The sequence below is a fragment of the Pleuronectes platessa genome, chromosome 4 (genome assembly GCF_947347685.1).
Source record: "Pleuronectes platessa chromosome 4, fPlePla1.1, whole genome shotgun sequence".
NCBI classification, from domain to species: Eukaryota; Metazoa; Chordata; class Actinopteri; order Pleuronectiformes; family Pleuronectidae; genus Pleuronectes; species Pleuronectes platessa.
In genome coordinates, this window is record NC_070629.1 from 24,901,949 (window position 1) to 24,927,811 (window position 25,863).

Sequence of the window (25,863 nt, forward strand, 5' to 3'; positions counted from 1 at the left end):
GCTCCTCTTTTCAGCCCCTGTCTGAAACACTTGGTTTTAGCTTCTGTCACTTTAAGACACCCCCCCCTCTCCAGATTAAGCCACTCTGTTGTGATTGGTTGACCATTCCCGGCACGTGCAGAAAATGTCGGCCTCAGCTCTCACTACACCCGTCTTTTAGCAGGGGTCACGCCAGACTACTAGATGGGCGTGTGTTATGCAAATGGAAAGCATCTTGAGGTCACGGTCGTGTTAGATAGAATAATTCATTTCAGAGACTGATGAAAGTAGAATCTGGAGGAGTGACATTCTCAGTTAATTGATCTTAACATCATGTGTCAGGTGGTTTGTGTCGCAAAAGTAGTTACTGGACGTAACTCTAGTTCTATGAGAACCGGCGTAGGGAGCAGAGGTAGAGGCTTGGCTGGATAAACCGACTGTGAAGGCCGTTAGAGGGCAGAGCGACAAATGGAACAAGTGGGCCGACTTTTTGGGAAACAAACAAACTGAAAAATCCTTGGCAGGGGATTGGATGAACCAGCTCTTCTCTGGATGAACAACGAGTGATGCTACAGCAGCAAAAACAGGAAAATCTTTGCTATCAGAGGTTCTAACAAACATATGTTCAACTCATTTGTAGATTCTATTGAAATTGAAGTTGATCACATCAGATTCACTTCGACATCAGACAAACTTCCTCGTCCCTGTAGAGATCCACACGACTTATTTACATGACAACAGTGACACTATGCCACCAACACTAATGTTCCTGACAAACCTCTACAGCACTTATAACTCTGTGTGGGTTCTTTCTCCTCTTTCTCTTCAGCCTCTGCCACACAATCAAAGTCGTTTCATGGTTAATGGCAGCACATCTCCATGTACGGTGAAGCCAGTTGTTAACGGGGACCGTTAGAAGTAAACAGCTGGAAGACCAGACTAGTACATTCTCTCGGCATGAACTGACTGTGTGCTCCTCGTCGTGGGGGGGCAGGCGACTCCTTTCTAAATAGCCTGCGGCCCGTTATGGCTCCCTCCTCCCATCCAAAAGCTCCATCTGGAACAGCTGAGGTCGCGTCCTGCCATCCTTTCATCCTCTGATGAACCGCCAGGCTCACATTAAACATGCTTATAATCTGTCGCTCCATAAACCACGGCCAGATAACTCAATTATTACAATTAGAGTATCATTAATGGGTTTTAAAAAAGGTTTTAAAGAGAATCTAAAATGTTTGCTTCCTCACAAAACCTCTGCCTCCAACCCAAAAGATCACAGACCAGTTTATCTGTAATCTGGAAGGAGAGTGAGCCCGGAGGATGTCACATGTCTAAAGTACTAAGTATAAAGGATGTGATACTTCATGGATCCCTGAGGAGAAACTCTCTTTTCACCTGCTCCCCTCCAGAAAGAGATCAGAGTGAAGGATCTGTGCCCCAGGACTTAATGACTCAGTCTCACACACGGAAGTTTGAGACTTTTTGGATGAAAAGACGATAAACTGAAGATAAGTCGAGAAAATTCCTATGAAACAGGTCATCCTGGTACTATCCTGGTTATGATTTTATCACTGTCAAGTTCCCTCATTCGTTTAATGTCGTGTACAGTTTCAATTTCAGTGTTTTATCGTCGCTGTGCGATGACAACAAGTCGCAATAACACGACTCTGCAGAGTGTTTTTAATTTGAAAGGACGGATACAGGAAGTGGAGTCGTGTGATGACACCTGGCCTGAGGCAAACGAGAAGCTCCAGCCGCAAATTCAGGCAACAGCAGAGAGAAAGAAAGGTCGATTAAAGAAGCTGACTTCAGGTTAAAGTGACTTTTACCTACTGATATTTAACTCCAGGAGACGGCCACTTAAGCACCACCCCTCTGCTCAGAACAACAAGACAGTAGCCGGCTCTGAACAAGATGCTGAGGACGTGTTGAACCTGTGGAACACCACAAACACACAGTCAAACATGGCCGCCCGCCCACCAATCCCAACCAGAGCCTCCACAGAGGGAACGGTCTGTGCAGCGGTCGAACACGTCACCGGAGAGAGAGGTTTGTGCTTCCTGCAACTTTGTTTTAGAGTGTGTGTGTGTGTGGGGGGAGGAGAAGACGAGAGCGAGCGACTCCAGTGAGTGCGTGCTCACGTGTGTCAGGCCTTTTTTAAATCAGGTCCACAACTTTCTAAAGAGGGGAACTCACCATGACAGCTGCAGCTGACACACGGTTACTTTATAGACCATGTCCCACTCTAACACATCGACACTAGTTCACATAAAAACTATTTTCTCCAGTGAGTCCTCTTCTACTTGACCTTCAGTGAACGGTTTACTGAGATGAATGTTAAAAAAAAATGATAAATAAATGTCATTCAGCTTTGAAAGCTTTCTCAGGCTCATAAGATGGAGAAGGCACAATACATATAAATAATTTTGCATGAAACCTGATGCAAAATCATAGAAACATGCAAACTACATAGAAAGGCTCTGTTTGGTTGAGCTTAAATCCAGGCTCAGATTACAGGCCACAGATTCATGGGCTCAACATCTTTCCTCCTTGATTTAGACAAATCTCGGCTCCACCTTCAAGTTGTTCAGCTGTTTACTCAGCTCCGATGAAAGATTCATCCCGACCTTGAAACTGTCAAGAGTTTGGTCCCTCAGCAAAACATAGTCTACATAAAATTAACTGTAAACTGAAAACCTGTCTGAAGGTCATCTTCTCACTTTACATGTCCTACATCTCAATCTGCTTTAGCCTCAAAGAACAGAACAGAGTAGATTCAAGGCTCCCAGGAGCAGAGGCAGCAGAACCATAATGCACATTCGCCGGCAGTCATCGTTGCTCTGTGCAACACGGGTGAGTCAGTAGAGCGTGATTATGAATCTGTTGTACTGGTCACTGGTCTATGGACAAATAAATGAGGAGATGAACGGTAATGCGGAATTTAATTTGCAAGCCAAGGTTATTTGACCATAGAAGAACGTGTCAATGCTAATGGGGGGCGGGACAGTGTAGGACTGGATAAGTTAGATAAGTATAAAGAAATTAAATAACACACAGAAGTTATTATAATTTACGTTTTGGTTGTTAACTAGAACAAAGACGAGAGAGGGATTAAATAAAGCGGTTTGTCTACATGTTTGTTACATGATGAGTGTACATGGATCAGTGTGTAACCTCCGGCTTCCTCCTCAGCTCAGGTGGATCATTCTGCACCGAGTGACGGCTGCTGTCCAAGGTGCTGAACCTGAGACCATCGTCTGAGGTGATCGCTGGTGTTCACACTTTAATATCATTTTTGACAACGAGGAGATTTCCAAGAGGAGTTTATATACCAAGTATATACGGCAATACTTCAACTAGCATCATCCACTGGGAACACACACAAACACACGCAGTTACTTTTGATTTGAATGTTTAAAATCAGACAATTCTTGCTTTGAAAATCTAATTTATTAATGCATGTTGGGATTTGGTGCTTTTTCAAGTAGAAGTTCAAGTCTGTAGACATTAGAATGACACTGATACAACCACCAAGGCCCCACAGGCCTGTTAAGTTCAATCAAGCTGCACCTCATTTCACACACTCGTACACATCAGTCCCCTGAATGTGCCCGATTCTTTTTCTTTTTCATTTTTCTAAGTTTAGATCCATGAATTATCACAATGGGTAAAATGTTGTAAAAACGCCCTTTGTCACAATGTTAACGATCCACACCTAAATTCAACATGTTCATCTGACCCATGCTGCATCCTTCCACTACGGTTTGTTATAACCTGTCCAGTAGTTTTTGTGGTATCCTGCTAACCGACAAACACATGCATGTAGACACATAACCTTGGCAGAGGTAATAATGTGGCTGCTATTTCCCAGAAAATCCATCCTCCATGAAGCAACATCAAGACGTGTCCTCTAGGACTCCAGAAGATGAGAGTACGTACAGAAATGTAAAATATTTGGTTTAGGTTTTCGTCATTAGAAAAGGGTGTTTGATAATTCCACTTTATCTCTGATGTTAATTAAAAACAGACATCAGTCTCTGAGGGCAGCTGTGGCCCAGGAGGCCGCTGCTCACCAATCATTTGCTGTTCAATCCCTGGCTCCTCCCGTCCACATATAGAAGCGTCCTTGAGTAAAACCCTGACCCCTAAATTGCCCCAAGCTGACAAGACAGCTACTTGCGTTGCAGCCCGGGCAGTGTGTGTGTGTGTGTGTGTGTGTGTGTGTGTGTGTGTGTGTGTGTGTTTGTGTGTTTGTGAGAGAGAGCAGAAATGTAAAGTGTATCCTCAGCTAAAGTAGAAACGCTCTGTGTAAGCGACGTCCATTTATCTTCTCATATTCAGCTTTGAATAAAACTGCTTCCCCATCTAAAAAAAGAAAAACCCTGAATGAAAAAGGTGGAAGTGACACAGAGTCCGAGGAGAATTATTACTGTCGGACACATTTTCTTCCTACGAGAGTAACAAGTACACACAATGAGGACAATGACACACACCAGGGAGAAACAGCTGACTGAACTGGGTCTCCATGTCGTCCCCGCTCTCCTGATTCCTCAAGTGCAGTCGAGAGTTTAAAAATCTTTCTCTGAGCACAAACCTCTGCAGGAGTTTCGTGCCAGGAAACCGGAACCGTGCAAATCCCCTTTATTCTCTGACTGTTGTTGCCGTTCAACGCTCATCAATCTGCCCGAGGTGCCGCTGCACCACAGCCGAAGCTGCAGGAAAACACTGTGTCACGAGCTGCTGTCTGCATCGACACGCAGCTGCACTCACCACGCAGTGATTCATCCCCCCCCCCCCCCCCCCTCCTCCCCATCAGACAACCCAGTTACTTGCTGAAAGGATGACAAGTAGAACATGCATGCAGCGTCAGGTAATGACTCACAGCAGCATCCTGCCCCTGCGCCGGCTAATTGTTACACCTGAAGCATCCGCAACTGCAGCCAGAGCCTTCAAGGACACGGGAGGCTCACACACAGCAAGCGGCTCGCTGAGTGGGGAGAGGGAGACGTGGGTAAAACGAGACAAACCCCGGCAGAGTAGAGGAGCTTTAAAAGCCTGGAAATCAACTCCACTCACCTCCATGTCTCCACACATCAGCAGGAGGTGGCAGAGTAGTGGAGATTAGAGAATGTCAAAGACAAAATGTCAGCGTTGGAGAGAAACGGAGAGAAATGGTGGGCTGAATGAAAGTGAAGGAAAATTTGGAGAATGAAATGGGGGAGTGAGCCTGTGATTGACGGGGAAATAAAATGACGAGGAGCGAGTGGAGGAGAACAGCTGATGACAGGAGAGAGAGGAGAGAGAAAGGAGGGAGCTGGAGAGGCTTAGAGGGAAATCAGCAGGTTGTGGTGGTGTTGCAGGAGAGGGAGAGAGAGAGAGAAAGAGAGAAAGAGAGAGAGAGAGAGAGAGAGAGAGAGCTTACAAGAGAGCAACAGTGAGAGAGAGAGAGAGGCACACACTCACACACAGCGTATCCAGCTGAGTCTAGACTGCCTCTTAAAGAAAAGCATCCGCATTCACAGCACACGTCAGCCAATGACAAACATCGAAGAGGACGGGGCGCACGTCTGATTGGCTGCATGTTTGCAAAGAGGACGGACGGGCCGGGGGGAGGCGGCCAATGACAGCGCAGGAAGACAGCGGAGGAAGGGGAGACGAGGGGGGTACCGGTGTGTGGATGTGTTTTACAGAGCGGAGAGAGAGCGTGCCGACGGATCAAGGGCATTCCGTTACTCCGGTGAGAAGACAATGCCAGTCGGTTACAGGTCAATATGATCGGGCAGCGGTTTACAGATCCACACGTGAACAAGTGTGAGCAGCAGTGTGATGAGCTGGTGGAGAAATCCGCCATGGAGGATTGTGTAACCCCAAAGAATTCAGGATGATGGAATGAGCACGGTCAGAACAACTCACACCATCTACACACTCCATGTTAACCGTTCTCTCTCTCTCTCTCTCTCTCTCTCTCTCTCTCTCAGCGAGCTGTCATGTGACGGACAGAGGCTCTGGTGGACACGGTGAGGAGCGAGGACCCGAGTCACTGCAGCCTCATCACGGTCAACAAACGAGTCAAGAGTCCTCGTCTCTTCTGCCGTCTCCTCACCGGACGATGCCGCAGGACGCACAGAGGGGAAAGTGGTCCGAACAAATGAACACAGACCCAATTCACAAATCTTCTATTGAGAAAACCCACAACGAATCATTTGAAAAATATATATATTTCTCAAACTTCACCAGATAATTGGCTCAAGCACAAACTTTCACATTCTTGCTCCACTTCCACACAAGCTTCGCCGATTTAAACCACACTCTTGAAAAACCCTCATTACTCACCACTGGAGCTGTGGGAATGTCTGGTGCAGTTCAGGTCCTGCTCGTTCTCACATACTGTGCCAGGGACCAGAGCAGTGCGTGTGATAGAGTCATGTGTCCAGCTCTGTCTGCTCTCCTGTTTGTTTGAGTCCCTGTGGCTTTTTCCTCCTCTGGCGTCTCTCACTCATTCTCTCCCTGTCTGTCCCCCACTGGCCCTGCCTGCTAAAAAGCCTATCTGCGTCAGCTGCACCTGCTGCCTCCGACTCTGGGCTCCGCAGCAGGGAGGCGCTGTCTCCTCGAACCCCAACACACACACACACACACACACACACACACACACACACACACACACACACACACACACACACACACACACACACACACACACACACACACACACACACACACACACACACACACACACACACACACACACACACACACACACACACACACACACACACACTGTACAGTGTTGAGATCAGTCAGGCTCCATGTGCAGGAAGGGGGTTGTTTAAGAATGACAACAACGGTGCAGATGACTGCAAAGACATGTCGCTCTCAACACGATCTTCAAAGGCTCCACACATATACACACACACACACACGACACATACACACACACAAATCCTCTCACTCATTCTATTTTCTCTCGCTCTGGGTCTGCACTGCAGCACTAAGTCAGGGTGTCAGGCAGCAACTCGCAGTGGTAATCCTTCAGAAAAGTCCTGACGGCCATTACAAGCTCACAGAAAACTCCTGTCAAGAATTCATCACGGCCTTGAGTCTAATTAATAGTTTTCTCTGGACATCTTGTCTGATTTACTCCGGTGGAGTGATGATCCTCAGGATCAGTGAAGTCACAGGCCAGTGGTGAAACACCTCACAGCACAAACCCAACCTGACACGATATCGACCTCCTCGTGCTCAGGCTGCAGCGATCCATCGGCCCTGATCGTTATCAGCTGATCTGTGTTTCTTAATGGTTCCCTCGTGGGGCTCATTAGAGGCCGATCAGAAGAGCTGATTGGACGAGACAGAACTCGAGAGGCAACTTTTCTTGGTGCAGCCGAGTCTGGCAGTTCTTATCAGTTGTATGAAAAAGACAAGAACTTTAGCAATTTGCATTTTCTTAAAGCTAGCGAGCAATAAAGCGAAGGGAATGTTGAACCACCGAATCTCAGCTAGCTCACTGTCACAGATGCTTTTCAGTGACGGCTACAGAGAGGACAGAGAGAAGGCAAAAGAAAGACACACACTCATGTCCTGCTTAGATCCACGTTACATTCTGCAAACATCTCTGAGGTGTACGTCTGCAGCAGTTACACAAACACACTTGTCGGACATCCGAGCCTGAACTCGTCTTCTGGAGAAACAGAGACTGACCATGAGGGAGACTCTTTGAAAACCGTAAATCTGAGCATGAAAAATCAGAGGTAAGAAAACTTCATCCATGCATTCTTCTCATTCTTCTGCGTTTGTGTGTGTGTGTGTGTGTCACTTTGACTGAACTGATAAAAAGGAGCTTATGTGTTTTCCTTTAGTTTATGATGGTTATAATGTCCTGAAGGATTCAAATAAATAAGCTTCCAAAAAGGAGTTTAAATCATTACAACAAACTAAAAGTAAATCTGCAGTACTCTATGAATTCAAGAGCTCTGTATTATCTATGAGCGGCATAAAAATAATACGATTATATTGAAGTAACTTCAGGGGAAACATTTAAGTATTTCATATTCAGATATCTGAAAATGAAACAGGCGATCGGGAGCTCTCTCACTTGGCATTGTCTCGATTTCAATTTTACATTCATAATTATTCTGAGTTTGTTTATTGTGTTCTTGGAGATAAATCCCCATCGACCTTCACGTGACATCACTTGAGGACAAGTATCAAACTTCACGCAGATTCCCCCCCCCCCGAGGTCACAACCTCTTTTAGACGCCGCGCACAGCGAGAGGCTTTTCTCCCCCGAGACCCGGACCCACACTTTGAATTCTAAAATGGCAGCAAAAATATTCTCGCTATGAAATTTTTTTTCTTCAAATTACTAGTTTACCAGTTTGTTTCCCACTGAATACAAACAATATCTCATTTCCATGTCCATAATGAGTCACATTCATGTTTTGACTTTACCATTTTCTGGTCTTCTGTCCTGCTCCAGTGGATTTAAGAGGCGAGCTATGTTCTGAAATCCAGTTCCGAAGGATGACTACCAGACGGTCAGAGTCAGGCTCTATAGACTGAGCGACTATCTGAGTAGAAACCCTGAAGCAGGCCAAGTTACAACAGCAAACAATCGAGCCCCCCCTCTGGCTTTCAGTGTTGAGTGAGCCTTATGTTTAAATACTCTTTTAAGGTCAGCTCTCTCTGGTTTCAGAACAGACTGTGCGAGGGTTTGACTCCCTCACCCTGAAATGGCAAAGTGACTGAGGCGACTCCTCCCTGACTGGACGTCTGTTTTAAAGTCATTGACACTTTACTGTCCGTAAACTGGACACAGAAGAGTTGTAGGGACATTTAACTGTCATTAAACTGGACATAGTGGAGTTGTAGGGACATTTAACTGTCATTAAACTGGACATAGTGGAGTTGTAGGGACATTTAACTGTCATTAAACTGGACATAGTGGAGCTGTAGGGACACTTTACTGTCTATTAACTGAACATATTAAAGTTGTAAGGACACTTTTCTCTGGTAATTTCTAAATGAACTAACTTCGAGCAAAACAACGAGAGAAATAATACAAATAAAAAACATCAAAAGTTGCAGAAACAACAATTGATTGAACATTTCAAAGTGGAAATAGTCTTTTCTTTCAAGTAAACCAAAGGGATTTGAATTTGTTCTCTAGAAACATCCCGCTGAGCGCACACACAATCACACACACACACACACAATGGAAAAATAAACACTCAGGCCTAAATAGCAGCCCCACAAAGGATGTGACGCTCTGGATGATGCCTGAAGACTGTCAGAAACTATTAGTCACCTCTGAGAATAAACCACGCTCCCCCCGGGGATCTTAATTGACCAATCCCAATGTGCCACAACGAACGGATATAGAGCAAAACCACTTTATCACCTGCAGGGGGGAGGTGGGGGGTGGGGTGGGGTAGGGGGCTGTTGGCGAGGCTTCCCATCACATGACCGCTGTCACATAACGCCCGGTACCAACCAACAATGTGGCTTTCTAAGGTTGCGATCCTGCTTTCGTCGCTTTCGGCCATCTGCGTCCATGTTGCTGAGAGTCGTCTTACCCTTGACCCCTCTCTCTCTCTGTCTCCCTCTCCTCTCCTCTCTCACCCCCCCCCCCCCCACACTCAGCACTCAGCCAGACAGTTCCAGTTCTCTTCCACGAATAAGTCAAAAGGTGCCCGACAGCAAACTGAGTCCCTCTCGCCCCTGTGCGTCCTCCGCCTCGCTCCCCAGACTTACCCTTCCAGTCTCCCCTGCTCTGGTTCGCGGAAACCCAGAAATGTTGATCTGGCTCAGTGTTCAGAGAGCACAGCCAGAATCTCCAACCTACCTTCCCTCCTTTCTCCACTGCAGAGACTGGTAATCTACTGCTGGCACGCTCTGTGGTTTTTAACTGTGTTACTGGGGCACAGTGGGAGCCGGTATTAGTGTGTGCTGAAAATGCGGCGCAGAAAAACAACTGTGCACCGACATGATTAATGATGTTTTAGGCCACGTCCACAGTAATGGGGATAAATTCATCTGGAGTCGGTTTAGGTCTTCCCTGAATATACGGCCGACCGATCGATGAGATCTTACTCAGCGTTCTAGAAAAGGCCGTTTTGCAAACGCTGACATGTAACTCTCCTGGGATTTCATGCACCTGAGTGTCACATGATTCATTTGAGAAGTTTGAAAAACTAGAAAAACTGGGTCTTAAAACGCCAGAAACAGTAAATCTCTGTTCTAGACGCCTGTGTATCCAAGAGGATCGTTTTTAGTTCTTCAGTGTGAAGCTGTGGATTTAATTTTAACTTTTCAGCTACACAGCACAGATGTGGGTATAATAATTATTCATCACCTTTTTAAACTGTCATGTTTTATTGTCTCTGCATCAATAAAAGTAGTTTAAATGTGATTTTTGTGAAACTTATTCATAGGACAAAGCCTCTATTGTAAAAAATAGAACAGGTCCAAACAAAGTAATCTAGCTAATTACCAGGGAGATTACATTGAACACTGTACTGTGTACTGATACTTCATTTATGATGATGACAGGTGTTTCAGTCCTTATGAAGTCCTGTATGAAGACATTTAAAAACAGAGCATCTGCATTGATGTGGACATGGACTGTGTGATACGACTAAATCTCCCTCCCCGACACAGGTCACCTCATATCAGATGATGACAGATGTCCCAATATGGCAGATGTTCTTTGATTTCACTGAATTTCACTATTTTTTTTTATAATGTATCAAATGTATAATGACAAATAATAATTATAAGCCTAAAATGTGATTATAGACCAAAGATAGAATCATTTAACTTATTTTAGGTACAAGCTTCTCGTTTGAGTCCTTCTTGAGTTCAGAATGACGCTGCTCTGTGTCACACTCGCTCTCATTCTACCTACCGGCCTACATCTGTTCCAGAGTCATCCAGATGACGACAGACACGACACTACAGACTGAGATTCGCCACACAACAGAGCACAATACAAAACAATAGATGGTTTTAATCGTCACATCGCACAACTGTGGGACTTCCCCAGCCACAGCGTGAAGTGTTCGGGGACAGATCTCAGGAAAACGGAGCCAATTCATTGGATCAGAAAACAAGCGCGTACTCCAACTGAAGATGTTAATCGACTATGGTACAGTATGGAAATGTGTGTGTGTGTCTACTCTCTGTGTAGTGTGACCTTGGATGGCTGTGTCCTCAGATGTGCAAGAGAGAGAAGGAGAGAGAGAGGCAGACAAAGAGAGAGAGAGCGAGAGAACGCTCCCTCCTAAGCTGGATCTAGTGGCCTGTGCCCTCCTGCTCTTAATCCTGGCTTCCAGCACATGACCCAGCTAACAGTATTATGAAGTGCTTTGATTAGACCTGCTGCTGTGCGCACGTCGTGGAGGGACGTGGGGTCCTGTGCTCGGCCACCTCTCTGCAGGAATGCTAGGCCCCTGCAAAGGCGCGCACACGCGCGCACACACACACACACACACACACACACACACACACACACACACACACACACACACACACACACACACACACACACACACACACACACACACACACACACACACACACACACACACACACACACACACACACACACACACACACACACACACACACACACACACACAGCATTAAGAGCGTTTAACCTCGGCGTCCACGGCCTACACACAGCGGAAGAAAAGGCACGAGGCTCACTGGATTAGGCCTGCGAGTCACTGAGTCAGCAGATTAGCCCACCACTGTTATTCTAGGTGAAAACTAAGAGTAACGCTGGAGAACGTGCTGCTGGGTTCAGCCGTGGATGATAGTTTTGAGAATGGGAATTTCACGTGAAGACTGGGGCATCAGGCCGTAATCACATCAAGGGTTCTCGCCTGGGGAAACTTATTTAATTGATGGAAAAATAAACTCAACTAAGTAATTATCATTTAGACGCATTAAATATCTTAAAAATTTGGGGCTTGGCATTGAAAGTGAATCAACTATCGGAATTGCACGGAATTCGAGTTGATATTCCCACAATAAACTTATCATTTTGTTTATTTTCTACTATATTGACATGAAGTTTATCCTCCATACATTTCGGGGTAAAAACAGCTGAGGAATCCAGCGCAGTACGGCTTCACTGCGGGAGATGAACTTTATGTCGTGTTCCCTTTGGAGAAAATATTTATGTCCTTTATGTTTGATCAACAATCAATCGCCAAGAACAACACACAGAACACAACATGACAATCTTCAAAGTTGAAATGCGCTCCAGTCAATTGAGGGAATTAAGAGTCTAGATTTAATGTTGACTTTTTATGCCACTGAGGATATTGTACTATTCAATTGCTGCAACTAAAAAAACTCCACTATCTTTATTCTATCTCGAGGGCCATGGAAAGCGATCACGGTTATTTTAAGGACGCATTATCAAGGCAACACTGTAGGAATATTGGCACAGAACTGCTGTCCACACACAGATGATCCGCTTGTGCACAAAGTGAAAAACGGGCAAAACCTGGACAGTCCGAGAGCAGGGTCCTGACAAGAAACAACCACATGCAAATAAATGATTGCAACAAACCAAATCAATCTGGAACCCGAAAACGACTGTCACCTGATTGAAAATCCATGCCGTTACTACTGCTACTACACCCTCCGAAGCATGAATGAGTTAATCTTAAAACCACACGGTGCCCGCTGTGACCGGTGTTACGTGTCACATGATTACAGGAGGTGTTGCACGCCAACCGACACCGCTACTCAACCTTCCAGGATTCCTTCTGCTCGCTTCTGCATTTGTGGACCAACGTTGCAAATCACCGGATGGCACAAGTACAGCAAAACTATCGAGTAAAGTTGATTGGGAAGAATAAATAGTGAATATGGCTCCTCTAGTTTTGTCCTGACTGCCCACAGAACACCACCATTTCAGCCTGTTAGACTTTTTTCCATGGAGCTGTTGCACCGCCCCGAGAGGTCAGACATTGTGGGACAGAATCGTTTGTGTGACTTCTTTTTGTCGCAGCATGCTCGATGCTGAAAGAAACTCATTGTGACAATTGGTCTGCTGGTGTTCCGGTGATGGGGCAGAGGGGGAGTTGGCCGGGGTCACCTCTAATCCTGTTGGGGGAAACAAGGAATTTCCTTGAGACTTTTTTTTTCCCACCCATCGCCTCACATCAGGACACCCTCTTGCACAACCAAGCACAAACCCCCATTTCCCTCATGTACCAGTAGGATATTAAAATGCACAGACTACAGTATTTCCACTGCCATAGACACCATTTAGAGTCTGAACACCCCCATGTCCTGCATCTGCCACAGCACGAAATCCTGCTGTCTTTCAGTTTGTCCCACGGGAAGTTACAGGCTGCAGGTGCTTTGCTGATTTACGACTGCCCCTTTATATACGTGTGTTTTTTATGTCTTCCCTGTCATGACTTAGTTAAGGCATCAAAGACAGTGTTTTTATAAGACTCATTAAATAAGTTCTCATTAATTCTAAAGCTCAATTTTCCTCTCCACTGCCACACGTCTATGTAATCTACCTTCCGTCCATCGCATAATTCCAGAAGTCTCTCTGAGGCTCATATATCTCGAGAACTGTTCCTCATATCGACTTCACACCTGGCATGTGTATGTGAATGACCAAGGGAAGGATGGTGTTGAATTTGGACAGACACTAGATGCAGGTTTACAACAGACTGTAGTTAGAACGTAATAAAATCATGAAGCAGCACTAGAACAAACTGTAAAAGCTTTGACGTTGAGGATTTGAGCAGTTTTTCCAACCAATGATGTGATTTCTATAAATTTACCAACAGCCTTGAGATTGTGGTTTAGATCAACAAGATGACATACCCTTCATTAATGTTTGTCTATAGTATTAGATACAATTCCCCTGGCTGTGAACTTTATAACTAAGCACACAATATCAATTGTTTTCAAATCTAACATGAGGCACAATAGGAAGGGGGAACCACAAAAAGCATAAAAGTGCCACTTTAAATGTTCATTTCACAGCTAGTTCAGACTTATAATAAGTTTAGCCCAAAGCAAAAGGGAATAAAATTGAGAAACCTTTGAAAGTTACACACAGAAGTGTCTGTGTGCATGTTGACAGGTTTTGTGACTACACTTCACACCGAAGCTCCAGGAGGACTTCTCAGCTTTACTGGGTGGTCAGGGGGAGGGGGGGGGGGGGTCACTTACTGTAAAGCCATCACGGGGACAGAATGTTTGAAACATTGTGAAGATGTCATCACCTGTTCAGTACAGGGAACCCTGGAGGTTTTCAGAGATACCCAATCCTTGCCTCTCTAAGTTTACCAGCCTGACGTTATCCAGAACAAGGATCTTGGCCTGAGGAGATATCTCCGCTCCCGCTCTGGGGTTTCAAGTATTCCTGGTGTCGCACTTTGTTCCACAATTAATCCGTTTGGACTTTCATAGAGTTAAAGAGGAGCAATTATACAATTTACCAATTATATGAAGTTCCACTCGGTTTGAAAACCCTGATTAAATCTCTTTCGAATCCTCTGGTCCCAGCTTGTTAGGGCTTAAGTGCATGAGTCATGATTCATCATATCAGATCACAATAGGATTCTCTCAACACTATACTATAACACACACACACACACGCACACACAAACACACATATATAGTGAGTGAAGGAACCATTGATTTAAAAGTCCTGCATCCAGCTGTACAGAATGTTTTTAACTTCCACAATCATTAATCAACATGTTCTCATAATGTGAGATGTGACTTTAACACACTGATCAGAAGTTTTAGGATCCATATTGCTTCATGATTGTATCTAAAGCTCGATTAGACCATCTTCTCTACCTGTCTGTGTGTATTTGCTGTTGCTATGGAGCTATTAAAAAAAAATAACACTGTGTTGACACAGCAATGTCATAAATGATGTTCTACCATCCCAGAAACCACGTGTCCCGACAGGGTGAGGACGTGCAGACAAGTCTCCTCCAGCCCGTTCACCAAATTAGGTAATGTCACCAATCGGCACAGCCAGAGGAACATGGGTTATCAATACCAGTAAAAATGTGAAGCGTGCCAGCAGAGATGTTACAGTTTTACAGGTTTTGATTTCTGATTGTTTTCTAAGGGAAGCCATCAGAGGATATGTCACTGCACTAATCCATTAAAGTGACATTTCAGAGGAGAGAACTCACAGCGAACTGCAGAGAAAATTGGATTTCTAAATGGTTTGTTTTGTAAATCAGAGGATGTTTGCTGCTTGGACACCATCCGATCTTCTGACATCCTGTCGGCAGCCGCCATGGATGTAGGTCAAGCAACAGTGTGTGTTTATTTTGATTGTGTCAATAAAATGGGCCAACTTCATTGCACCGTAATCATCATCTGCCCATCATCTTCACACTTTGTTCTACTGCCGAGGACTCGGGGAAGTGCAGAGTGGACTGTGATGGTTTTTATGGATGAGCAGCTCGAGAGGAAGCTTCAGACGTTTCCTCTACATGTGCGAGGGCTTGTGTAGCACACGGCTAATTTACAGCGCACACATACCAGGGTTCTAGGCGACGCAGAACTCAGCAGTTAGCTACATCATGTCGGACGTTTCACAGCTCTCGTTGTGTAACTGCTTTACTTTGCCTTTCAGTCATAAACCAAGTCACCTAACGGCTCGTCTCATAAACTGTGTGCACAGACTTCTAATGCCCGAGCCGGCACATTTACACATGGATCTTTATGCCCCCTGTGGACCCTCGGTGGGGAGGGGGGGGGCTCAGTGCCTACGTGCATTTGGTGGGTAATCACGCATGCACACACACTTCACCGACACGGACCAAACAAACAACCAGCCCCTGACAACATGGCACTGCACCGGGGTGATAGATTACAGATTTGTGTGCGACAATTTGAAAGTCAAATAAACAGGTGGCAGCACATACCTTCATTTCACTCTTATCTGGAACCGAATCATTTGCATTCAATTAAGCAACGTGCCATTGTTCCACCAGGCTAATCCTCACCCTGCAAGGTGGCCTCTGGGCAGATACCACCACGCTTCATTTGAAAAACTGCCCCCCCACCTTCCCGGTTCGCAGCTCTCCGAGGTGTCACATATCCACCGCTCGCTCTTGTTACTAAAGGCAGCAGGGAGGAGGAATGATTTGGCTAGAAATAGCAGTGTCACATGAGTGTGTGTGCGGTGACTAGTCAGCCAGCTGCTCATCCTTACATGGAGCCGGGACCCGTCCGCACAATCAAATGCAAATAGGCGGTAACATTATCAACACAACAGCACAGACCGGCGCAGACAGGCCCATCACTTATCTCCGAGCCCCGTCACACCCTTCACTACATTCGGGTGTAGAAATATGAAAACGCCCGGGTTCAGATGGACACGTGAGCTCGCACCTGTTCAAACATCGAGCGCTCGACAAACCCCTGAGCGCCGTGAAGAGAACGACAAACACAAGCTTTGTTTGGAAGGTTGTGACTGTACAATTAACTGAGGAAACACTTACATGTAACGTTGTGTTCACACTGAAATTCAATTAAATCTGTACAAAATGGGAAAGAGAGGAGGGACGGGTGGAGAGGAGGAGAGAGAGAGAGAGAGAGACCAGAGAGAGAGAGAGAGAGAGAGAGAGAGAGAGAGAGAGACCAGGGAGAGTTGTGTAACCATCATATTTAAGCTCCACCTGACTAATGAATATAATAAGTGATAATTATAGATGTAAAAGGTGTTATTAATGACAGCAGCACCATGTAATAATAATAATACAAAGAGAGAGACTATAAGCTTTATTAAAAAAGCTGTGTCCATCACTCTCCATAAAAGTGCACATTTTAACAGATCATTCACACGTGCCTCTAACATCCAGTCCAAACATTTACCTCCCACTAAAACCACAGCGACAGAGGAAATCCATAATGCAGTTATTAAATAATAATGGTTTCTTTTATATTGCACGGCCCACACACAGCAGGGGAGTCTTCGGAGGCAGCTTGTAGTTAACAAGGCCACAGAATCGTTTCCATCAGTCACAATAATGACAAAGTGTGTCATCGACTTAACATCATCCCAAATGCCAAGAATAACTTCTCCCATGATTCGGTCTGTGTTTCCTCCCGGGCTTTGCCAAATCTAACATTTTCCAAAACCTCGAGCTGACCCCAGGAGTCTGTGGCAAAAAAAATCATGAGTCATTAAAGCTTAAGCTCCGTGCGGCTGGACAAATGAACATGAATGAGGAGAACGGGAAAAATAACGTCCACTCTGTCTTCCATAAATAAATACAGCCACAATGCCTCACAGTGCAGCAGTAAAGCCGGCCATTAGCATAGTTAACACCGGGGCCAGAACCCAGACAAGAGAGTCTCTGTGTGACAGCGCTTTGATACAGACCCCGTGGCCACAGAAGGCCACCAGAGACACTAGAGAACAGCTCTCAGGCCCGAGTGGAGAGCACAGACAAGGCCAGAACCACACAGCGGGTCAGCGAAAGCCATTCATCGGGCAGAAGCAGTCACATGCTAAATGGGGTAATACATGACTAATTGTTTACAAGCAAGGTGGTACGAGTTTCCTTGTTCGTGGGAGGAGGTCTTAGCTTGAAGAATAGAGGGTTTTTCTCGTGTGAGTCACACTCCTCAACTTAAGAGAGGGTCTCCTCCTTCAGAGCAACAAAGACGGGAAAACCGATAGGAAGCTTATAGGAGGCGGATTCAAGAACTGAGTCAGAGACGTTTCTGAAGAAACCAGAACTAATACCATAATCATTCTGTGGAAAACTAATAAAGGGATGGTTCACCCAAACATTAAAACACACTCTTTATCTAGCATATGAAGCATAGTGGTGAGTAGATAATGTGTATTTACATTTTTTAGGTGAACTATCCCTTTAAAGCTTGACTTTTTTGTAAAAAGAATGCAGGCCTACGTGACATCGGTGACAGACGAGCATTATGGGATGGCGGTGTTTTTAAATCACTTGCATGCTCGCCACAGGAGGTCCCTGAAACCAGCTGCACATACATACATGCATACAAACCTCAAGTATTTAAAATGCAGCCTCGGGTCATTTGCGTCTAGACGACTTAGATCTGGTTCAGTCTTGTCCCAGACCGAACCAGTGGTTGTGTAGCAGTCCAATTAAGAGATGAAGTGGTTTGCATGATCCCAAACTGTAATGGTGCCCTGACCCTGAAGCGACACTGGGATTAAATCATCGAGAGACTCACGGAACAGTGACGTTCCAAAAAGAAGAAAAGGCTTTTCCTGAAGTTTCTCCATCACTGCTAATGGCTCTAATTTCCCTCAACAACCCTGTCGTGCCGAGCTCTCCAGTTCTGTTTTTGTCCAGCGTGCCAGTTGTGACCTTTTGCTGGCAAAAAAATGAAAACACATGTTCATCAGCTCAACTTGATGCACACATGCTAAGCCAGGTTTTCAGCAATAATGTGGATTAAGCAGCCCCCCCACCCACAAAGCAAAAAGATTGCCACTCTTTCAGTGCTATCATGTGATGTTGCCATGGTTCGAAGGAGGGCTCAGACATAACAGTGTGATTGTGCTCTGTGATGGTGGGCCGATCAGAGAGACAGACTGTTCCCTCGCTGTGACGCTGCCGGCCCCGGTGCCAACTGCCCTTCCACCCACAGAGGCACTGGACGCACCCACTGGCAGAAGGGGCCACCCTGCACGGGGCCCCGACCACAGCAGACTCCAGCGCCTTTTCCATGCGCAGTCATTCTCCTCCTTCCTTCTTCTGCCTGACGATGCTCCACGACACTGCAACGTGAACTCACTTAAGTAACTCAGTACTAAAAGTAACTTTTTAATTCATCCGATTTTTCAGTTGAAATATGTCCCGAAGCTTTTTCTGCGACCCGGACTCATCGAAGAGCTCGGCAGTGCTGCGACGCGAGTTATTCGGCAAATAAATTATACTGATTCTTGTGGCTCGGGAAAAGAAAGATGGAATCAACATCAACCGATTATAATCTGGTGCTAATTTTACTTCATAAAAAAAAATAAAGATTGAGAGAGGAGAACTTGCTTTGTTGGGAAATTATTTCGCTGACAAAAACCCTGAAAGATCAGTGAGAGTAAACCAGAACAGTCAAGTTTGGGGCAACTGAACAACAACGTCACGGTCACACAAAAAATGAAAGCAGGCAAAAATGATTATCACAACCTATAATTATAAATTGGAATTATACAATTTGTCAAACATTGAACCTCTGCAGTGACATCGTGTATCAGAGCCTCTGCATTAATCTCGCCCCTCCACTATGTGTCTAATGTAAATAGATTAAATTACTTGAAAAAAGATATAGGGAAGGCTGTGCAGTAATGTGGTGTGACCTGCCCCATGCATGGAGGACATTCTTGTCACGGAGCGAGAAGGCCAATTTAACATTGACCTGGAACTGGAGGCGGAGTCACAGCAGAAAGTTCTTTGAAACTGCAAACCGGAGATACACGTGATTCAAGAAGGAAAGCGTGATGCCCTCCCGGCCCCACCTCACTCCTCCCTCCCTCCCTCCCTCCCGGCCTAAAAACTGGTCTGACACAGCTTTGTCAGCACCTTGTTTAACATGAAAACATTACACAATACAAACATGCTTCTTCCATCCATGCAAAAGTCCCCCCCCCCCCCCCCACCCTCCTCTGCTGCTGACAGCCAGCTTCGACACCGAACTTCCAAAACACGAGCTTAAGCCGTCTGATTTAACTGCCGTTTACACATGCACCGCTCTCCGTGTGTGTGTGTTTGTGTGTGTGTGTGTGTCTGTGTGTGTGTGCATGTGTTATGAAGCGTTTGAGGGTTTGCATAAAGAGAGAGACAACACCGTGGTCCAAGCATTGGTTCTGTACCTTGTCACATCAGAACTGGGAATTTACTGTGAATCCCTCTTGCCTCTGTTGTGTTTTTATATTTTCTCGATGGGATTAAACTTTGGTCAAAGTACAAAGTCAAAACCCTAAATGAACTTTTCTGAGACCTCATCCACATTCCTTAATAGCGATAAAGAAAGTTGAATTAGAGGCAAGTGAGCTTTCCTGTGTGAGGAAACACAGCATCGCTGCAGAGAGCCACGTGCTGCGGTTCAACGCCGGCCTTCACCTGACATGTTTCTTGGAAAGCGGTTTTCCCCTTCGCGAGTCAGACGGCTTCAATTTTTCAACAGCAGCAGATTAAAACCGGGGAGGTTGCAAGAACTTTTGTTTAAATCCCTGCATGACCGTATTAAAGCCTGTGGCGTAAGCTCAGGGGGCATTTCTTCAACTGGACGAGAGTTACTGTGAGTGAGTGCAGGGTGGGAGAAGCTGCAAGTAAAGTCTGGCGCCATTTCATTATAAGTTATGGACGCTTAGACAAACCTTTTAAGACAAAGGACAGATGGAGATATTGTTCTTATCGTAGGCAAAACAACAGAATCCCCAGAGTGTGCACACAGAGCATAAAGGTGTGTGGAAAGAGGGAAGTCATTAATCTTATCACAGTATATGCTTCCATATCAGCGTTAGAGACTTTATGGCTAAATGCAGGAATCAGTGCGTCTGGTGGTTTTCCAGTTTTACGAGCCTCGGCTGCAGCAAAGCTCTGTCGTTTGAGTTTCTCCAAAAAATTTTTATGGTGGAATACGACTAGAAGAAATGTGAGGGGGTGACAAACGCCAGCATTCTTTATGTTTCTCACTCCTTCTTATCACTGTATGGAAACCAATCATTAACACACACACCCCATTCTGGCCACTAGAATGTTATGTGCTCCGACTGCCTATGAAGCCGTTAGGATTAGAGATATTTAGTGTGTGGTATGCGAATTACAAACAACAAGGTACAAAGCCTGTGTTTGAAACATTCTAGGGGAAATAACAGGTAAAGAGTTGAAATGAGGCAGATCTCTATAAGCTAATCTTACTTTTTGTTGTTTTCAGATTGTTTTCCAAGGTTTATCAAGCAACGTTATCCTGCTTCATACTTCTAGTCAACAGGATTTGGTCCACGTATTTGACTTCCACATAGGAAGAATTCAGGAGGAGTGTGTGTGGGTCAGACGTGGGCAAACAGGAAGGTTAAATGCAAATTGTGGGATCCTATAGGTCAAAATTTGAAATCTTACCAGGGCGCTGGCAGGAAAAGTTCCAGAAACTGTCCGCAGCAACTGCCTCAGACATTTGCATTCTCAGATACAGGCCCTCTGAGTCAGGAAAATGTCCAGACTTCAGTGCGTGTCTGAAAGCCGCTCTAGAGGAAATATATTTCACCTCTTATCACAATTTTTGTTTTTTACAGCTATAGTTAACAGTCGGTTCCCAAGTTAGATTTTAAATAAAACACACAATGCCCTCACACAGTATATTACATAATAATATTAATTAAACATGCCCACAGTGTGTAAAGTAATTAATCTGTCACCAAGTGTTTGCTCATTGCGTGAACTTTTGGGTTGCTCCCTGATATTGTAAAGGTCTTACTATGTAAAGTGCCTTGAGATAATGCATTTTGTAGAGTTGAGTTAAAGGAACAGTAGAGGCTGGATTCCTCCACAGAGTACCCTCACTTTTTAAACTTCCAGGACACATTGCTATTTATATTTGCACACAGTCTACTTCAGTAACATTTTCTCTACAGGACTATAATTAGCTACTTTTACTTGTCAGTAAAGGGTCTGAATCCTTGTTTTGCAGGGTGCTGCTGTTGTTGTTGTTGTTGTTGTTGTTCTCCTCCTGACAGCAGTGTGTGTTCACTGTGATAACGTTCCCAGTGTTTGTGATTGTTCCTGTTGGGAAACAGTTATCCGTCCCGGTGACAAAGTAGAGAGGCTCACCCTGGAAAGGCTGCTGGGACCTCAGCAGCAGGAACATAGTGTTACCTCACAGTCATTACCCGGCTTGTGATCACATACAGGCACAAACTGAATGTGGGAACATTTCGGGTTTTACTCCACAGGTAAAAACCAGGCTAGACACGATAAAACCCTGGGGCCTCGCTGGGAGACCTGGGAGGTGACCCGAGGCCCATATGATACAGTCTCACCCATACTTGTTGTTATTATTGGGCAATGGGGCGGTAGTGGCTGACTGTGCACATTGCGCATGTCCACTTGTCGACCCGCCTTGTCGTCAAACAGTGTGTGTGTGTGTGTGTGTGTGTGTGTGTGTGTGCGCAGGGGAAGCTCAGCAGAGTGAAAAGAACTCGCGTGATACAAAGCAGAATGATTAGACTGTTGCATGAGAGCAGCTCTTTGAATCAACGCGCACGACTTGGTGGCTCCCCGCTCGTTCCCACACCGATCACGGCACCGTGCGTCTGAATCCGCGCTATTGTGGTGGAGTCGCACACGTGCAGCGGCTCCATTCACTCGTTCGCGTGCGTGCGTGCGGTGGCGACAACAACGCACCGATGTGGATAACGTCTGTCCAAACACACACACACACACACACAGACAGACAGACAGACAGACAGACGCGAGCACGAGTGTGGGGAGACCGTGCGTGGATTTACGCGCCGCAGCAGCTGATTCCCGCACACACACGCGTTTCTCCTTCTCACCTACCGAGGCCCCGCGGCTCCCGCACGCATATCGCGCACGCTCACTACAAAGAAATGCGCAGGGAAAGTGGCTCAACGGGACGGAGAGCCATCGACGCGTGGAGAGACGCGGGGGCAGCGACGTCTCCTCTCGCCAGACAAAATGTACTTACCGACGAAATAGGACACCACGAGGGGGGAAATGTGCTGCTGCTGCGTCCGCGCCTCCTCGCCTCTACCGCCGCCTGGATTCCCCCAGAACCGCGTTCCTTCCTCCGTCGGGCCGCGTCGATAAATGTCACAGGCTCCGGCGGGTCGGCTCGTCTCGTCGTCTTCTCCCCAGCAAGCGGTGGACACCTCGACTCGGCAGGACTTCACGCGACCGTGTTGCGCTGAACGACGCCGCCTGCTGCTGCTGCTGCTCTCATCCGGGCGTTTCGGGTGGGGGGGGGGATTGAGCCGCCGAACAGCACTGCTCGGGATGACAGCTTCGAGATGGGGAGGGAGGGAGGGAGGAGAGGAGGAGGGGGGAGTAGCGTGAGATAGAGAGAGAGAGGACTGGTCAATCTGTGGAGGGGCTAAATGGCAACATACCTGCATTGATTCATGTGCTCAGGTCGATTAATGAATAAACCAGTGGAGAGAAAATGCTTTTACGCACGGACACGGTGGGATTCTTATCATTTGGAATATATTGGACTCAAGCGCACAATCACATCCTGTAGAATATTTACATCTGATGCAAAATAGCAACATTTTATTTACATTTTCTTACTGTTATTTGCTTTTAAATTGCGTTGCTCGCTCACTTAATGTGAAATTGTAGGATTTTACAAGGGGGGGCTATAAAAAATCCAAGATGAGTAACAGAAAAGTAACTGGCTGTAACCTTGACTTATGAACATATTGTCCTGTTTCCTTCCAATAGCAACTGCGCTAATTGTGGATTATTTGTCACGATTAATGCGTAAAGGGAAAGGACCCGTGCCGTGCCGAGCCGAGCTGAGGAATCGCTCTGTGCGTTCCTTTAATTTTTTTCTGTGGAAGTTTTCCCTGGGCTTGTGCACTTTGAGGTGAAAAAACAAACAAACGGTGTGTTGCGTGAGAAGGTTTGAATCAGTGGGTCGATGCTAATGTTGAATCCGTCTTAATATCACCGTCTATTATGGCTGAGGCCACGTGCGCCAGGCATAAACACAAGGCAATGTGTTACGTAACCGGCGGAGCCAGTCAACAGGAATGGGAGGGATCGAGAGAAGGAGGAGGAGGAAGGGAGGGGGGGGGGGGGTCGTTTGGAGGGTAATTAAACCCAACCTCGACTCCATGATGTACATTTAAAGCCTTTACACTGGAGAGCAATGGAAGACACGTTGAATAATGAGTCATTTGGACAAACTGTTCCCAGTCTCATCTTGGACTTTTCCCTTCGGTGGACTTTAAGTTCAATTGACAAAAATTTATAGTTTGAATTATGACAGTTAGAAGTTAATGATAGAAACATCGGCCAGTGTGTGTGTGTGTGTGTGTGTGTGTGTGTGTGTGTGTGTGTGTGTGTGTGTGTGTGTGTGTGTGTGTGTGTGTGTGTGTGTGTGATCTAAATAATAATGTCCCTCTCATGTGTATAAAACCTGGGTCTTGTTGAGACATGACTCCGTTCCATTCAGCCGGTGGTGGAGTGGAACAACTGACTCTCCCTGACTCCACACAGAGTTTCACCCACGCCTCGCCGGGCCCATACCTTCTTATTCCACACTGGACTTACATGTATATGTCGTAAACATTTCCTCAGCCTACACAAGGCCACAGTGGGAACATTTCGCAGACCCATGGAAGATGTTATCCTATAGAATGAGATGTGTTGCCATAAGCAAGGAGAAGGCCTCAGAGATTCAAATCACTGTGGCTCATCAAAAACTGCCCAACCTGGTTCTGGGAGAGGAGAGGGTTCAAGAGTTTCAGTCGGATTATCAAAATGAACTATAGTGGCCTCCAGTCGAACTCGTACCTCTACCAAGGCCCAACATTACCATTAAATTCATTAGATTTATGAATGAAAGCTTTTATTTCATTGTATAAGATAATACAATACAGTTCTGCGTGCTACTTTTGATTGGTGTGAGATAAAAATAATAATAATACAGGTTAAGAGACAGTTTAAAACAGACACAAACAATAACATAGGTGGTTAAATGGTTGTTGTGAACCAAATTGCACACACTCACAGATACGAGTCACGTGAATACGCCTGATTTGTTTTCATCAAAATCCATGAATTATTCCCTTTGACATCTGAGACAATACTCAACAAATCTGGCAATTTTAAGATTAAGATACATTTATTTATCCCACAGACTGCACACTCATGCAATTGTAGGGAAATTTAACCTCTGCTTTTAACCCATCTGGTGCAGGACACACAGAGCAGTGAGCAGCCATGTACGGCACACGGGGAGCAGATGTTGGCGGAGTAAGTTGCCTTGCTCAGGGGCACTAGACAGGGTAGGGAGAATCCACATGAATTTTTGGACAGATCAATCCAGGTTCGTCTTTTTGTTGTTTCTCCGTGGAGTCGAACCAGAGTCGAACCAGAGACCTTTTCTGCCTATTGTCCAAGTTTCTGCCACTAGTCCACCGCCTCTCAAAAAGATAAAGACAGTGACACCAATTCCTGGATTCAACCCTTTGTCTGGATTCAACTCAAAAGTTAATTTCTCATTTCTTGGCTCAAGTTCCATTGAAGTTCATTCAGTAAGTTTAATTCTGCAGAGAAAGGCTCGACAAACCATTATGACAAGGGTAACAACATAACCTCCTTGGGGTAATGACTAAGGATTGCTTGAGGTTGGTTGGATCAAATTCTTGATAAAGATAGAAAAATACCACAACCACGATCTTCTGACCACAGCTGTTCGCTCAAGTGTAAAGATGCATAAAAAGCAGGAAGTGATTCACCGCATTGAAAATCATAAAAAATCTTTGTATTTTTTCACAGTGGCACTTGTCAGCCAACACTGATGGGTCAACATCTTGTGCCTCAGATGTACTTTCTGCTCTCTCACAGTCACCTAACAAATATCACAGCTTCATCACAGTAACAGGAAACGGATCCTCTTTGTTCTTGCTTTCCTGGAGTCTTCTCATACCACGTCAAACCCTGCGTGTCAACCGTACTATTCACTGTACCGCGTAATCTGTGTGTTGCCAAACAGACCACACATGTAAAAGCCATAAATTAAGAAAGGGTTAGTGAAGCTTTTGTCAACAAGGATAATACATACGTCCTCTAATGGCCTCGTGTCCAGGCAAGCCCTGTAGGGTGTGGTGTTTACCACATTTTTCTGAATACACTCCCA

General features: G+C 45.5%; 1 protein-coding gene across 1 annotated transcript in view; it reads right to left on the reverse strand.

Annotated features, from left to right (window-relative positions):
- The window catches only part of slc20a2 (solute carrier family 20 member 2), a 43,730-nt gene extending 20,868 nt beyond the window's left edge, over window positions 1-22,862 (reverse strand). The window contains exon 1 of the mRNA XM_053421184.1: window positions 22,684-22,862. The gene's annotated coding sequence lies outside the window, so the exon portion shown is untranslated. The remainder of the gene's footprint in view (window positions 1-22,683) is intronic.
- Window positions 22,863-25,863: the final 3,001 nt, after the last annotated feature.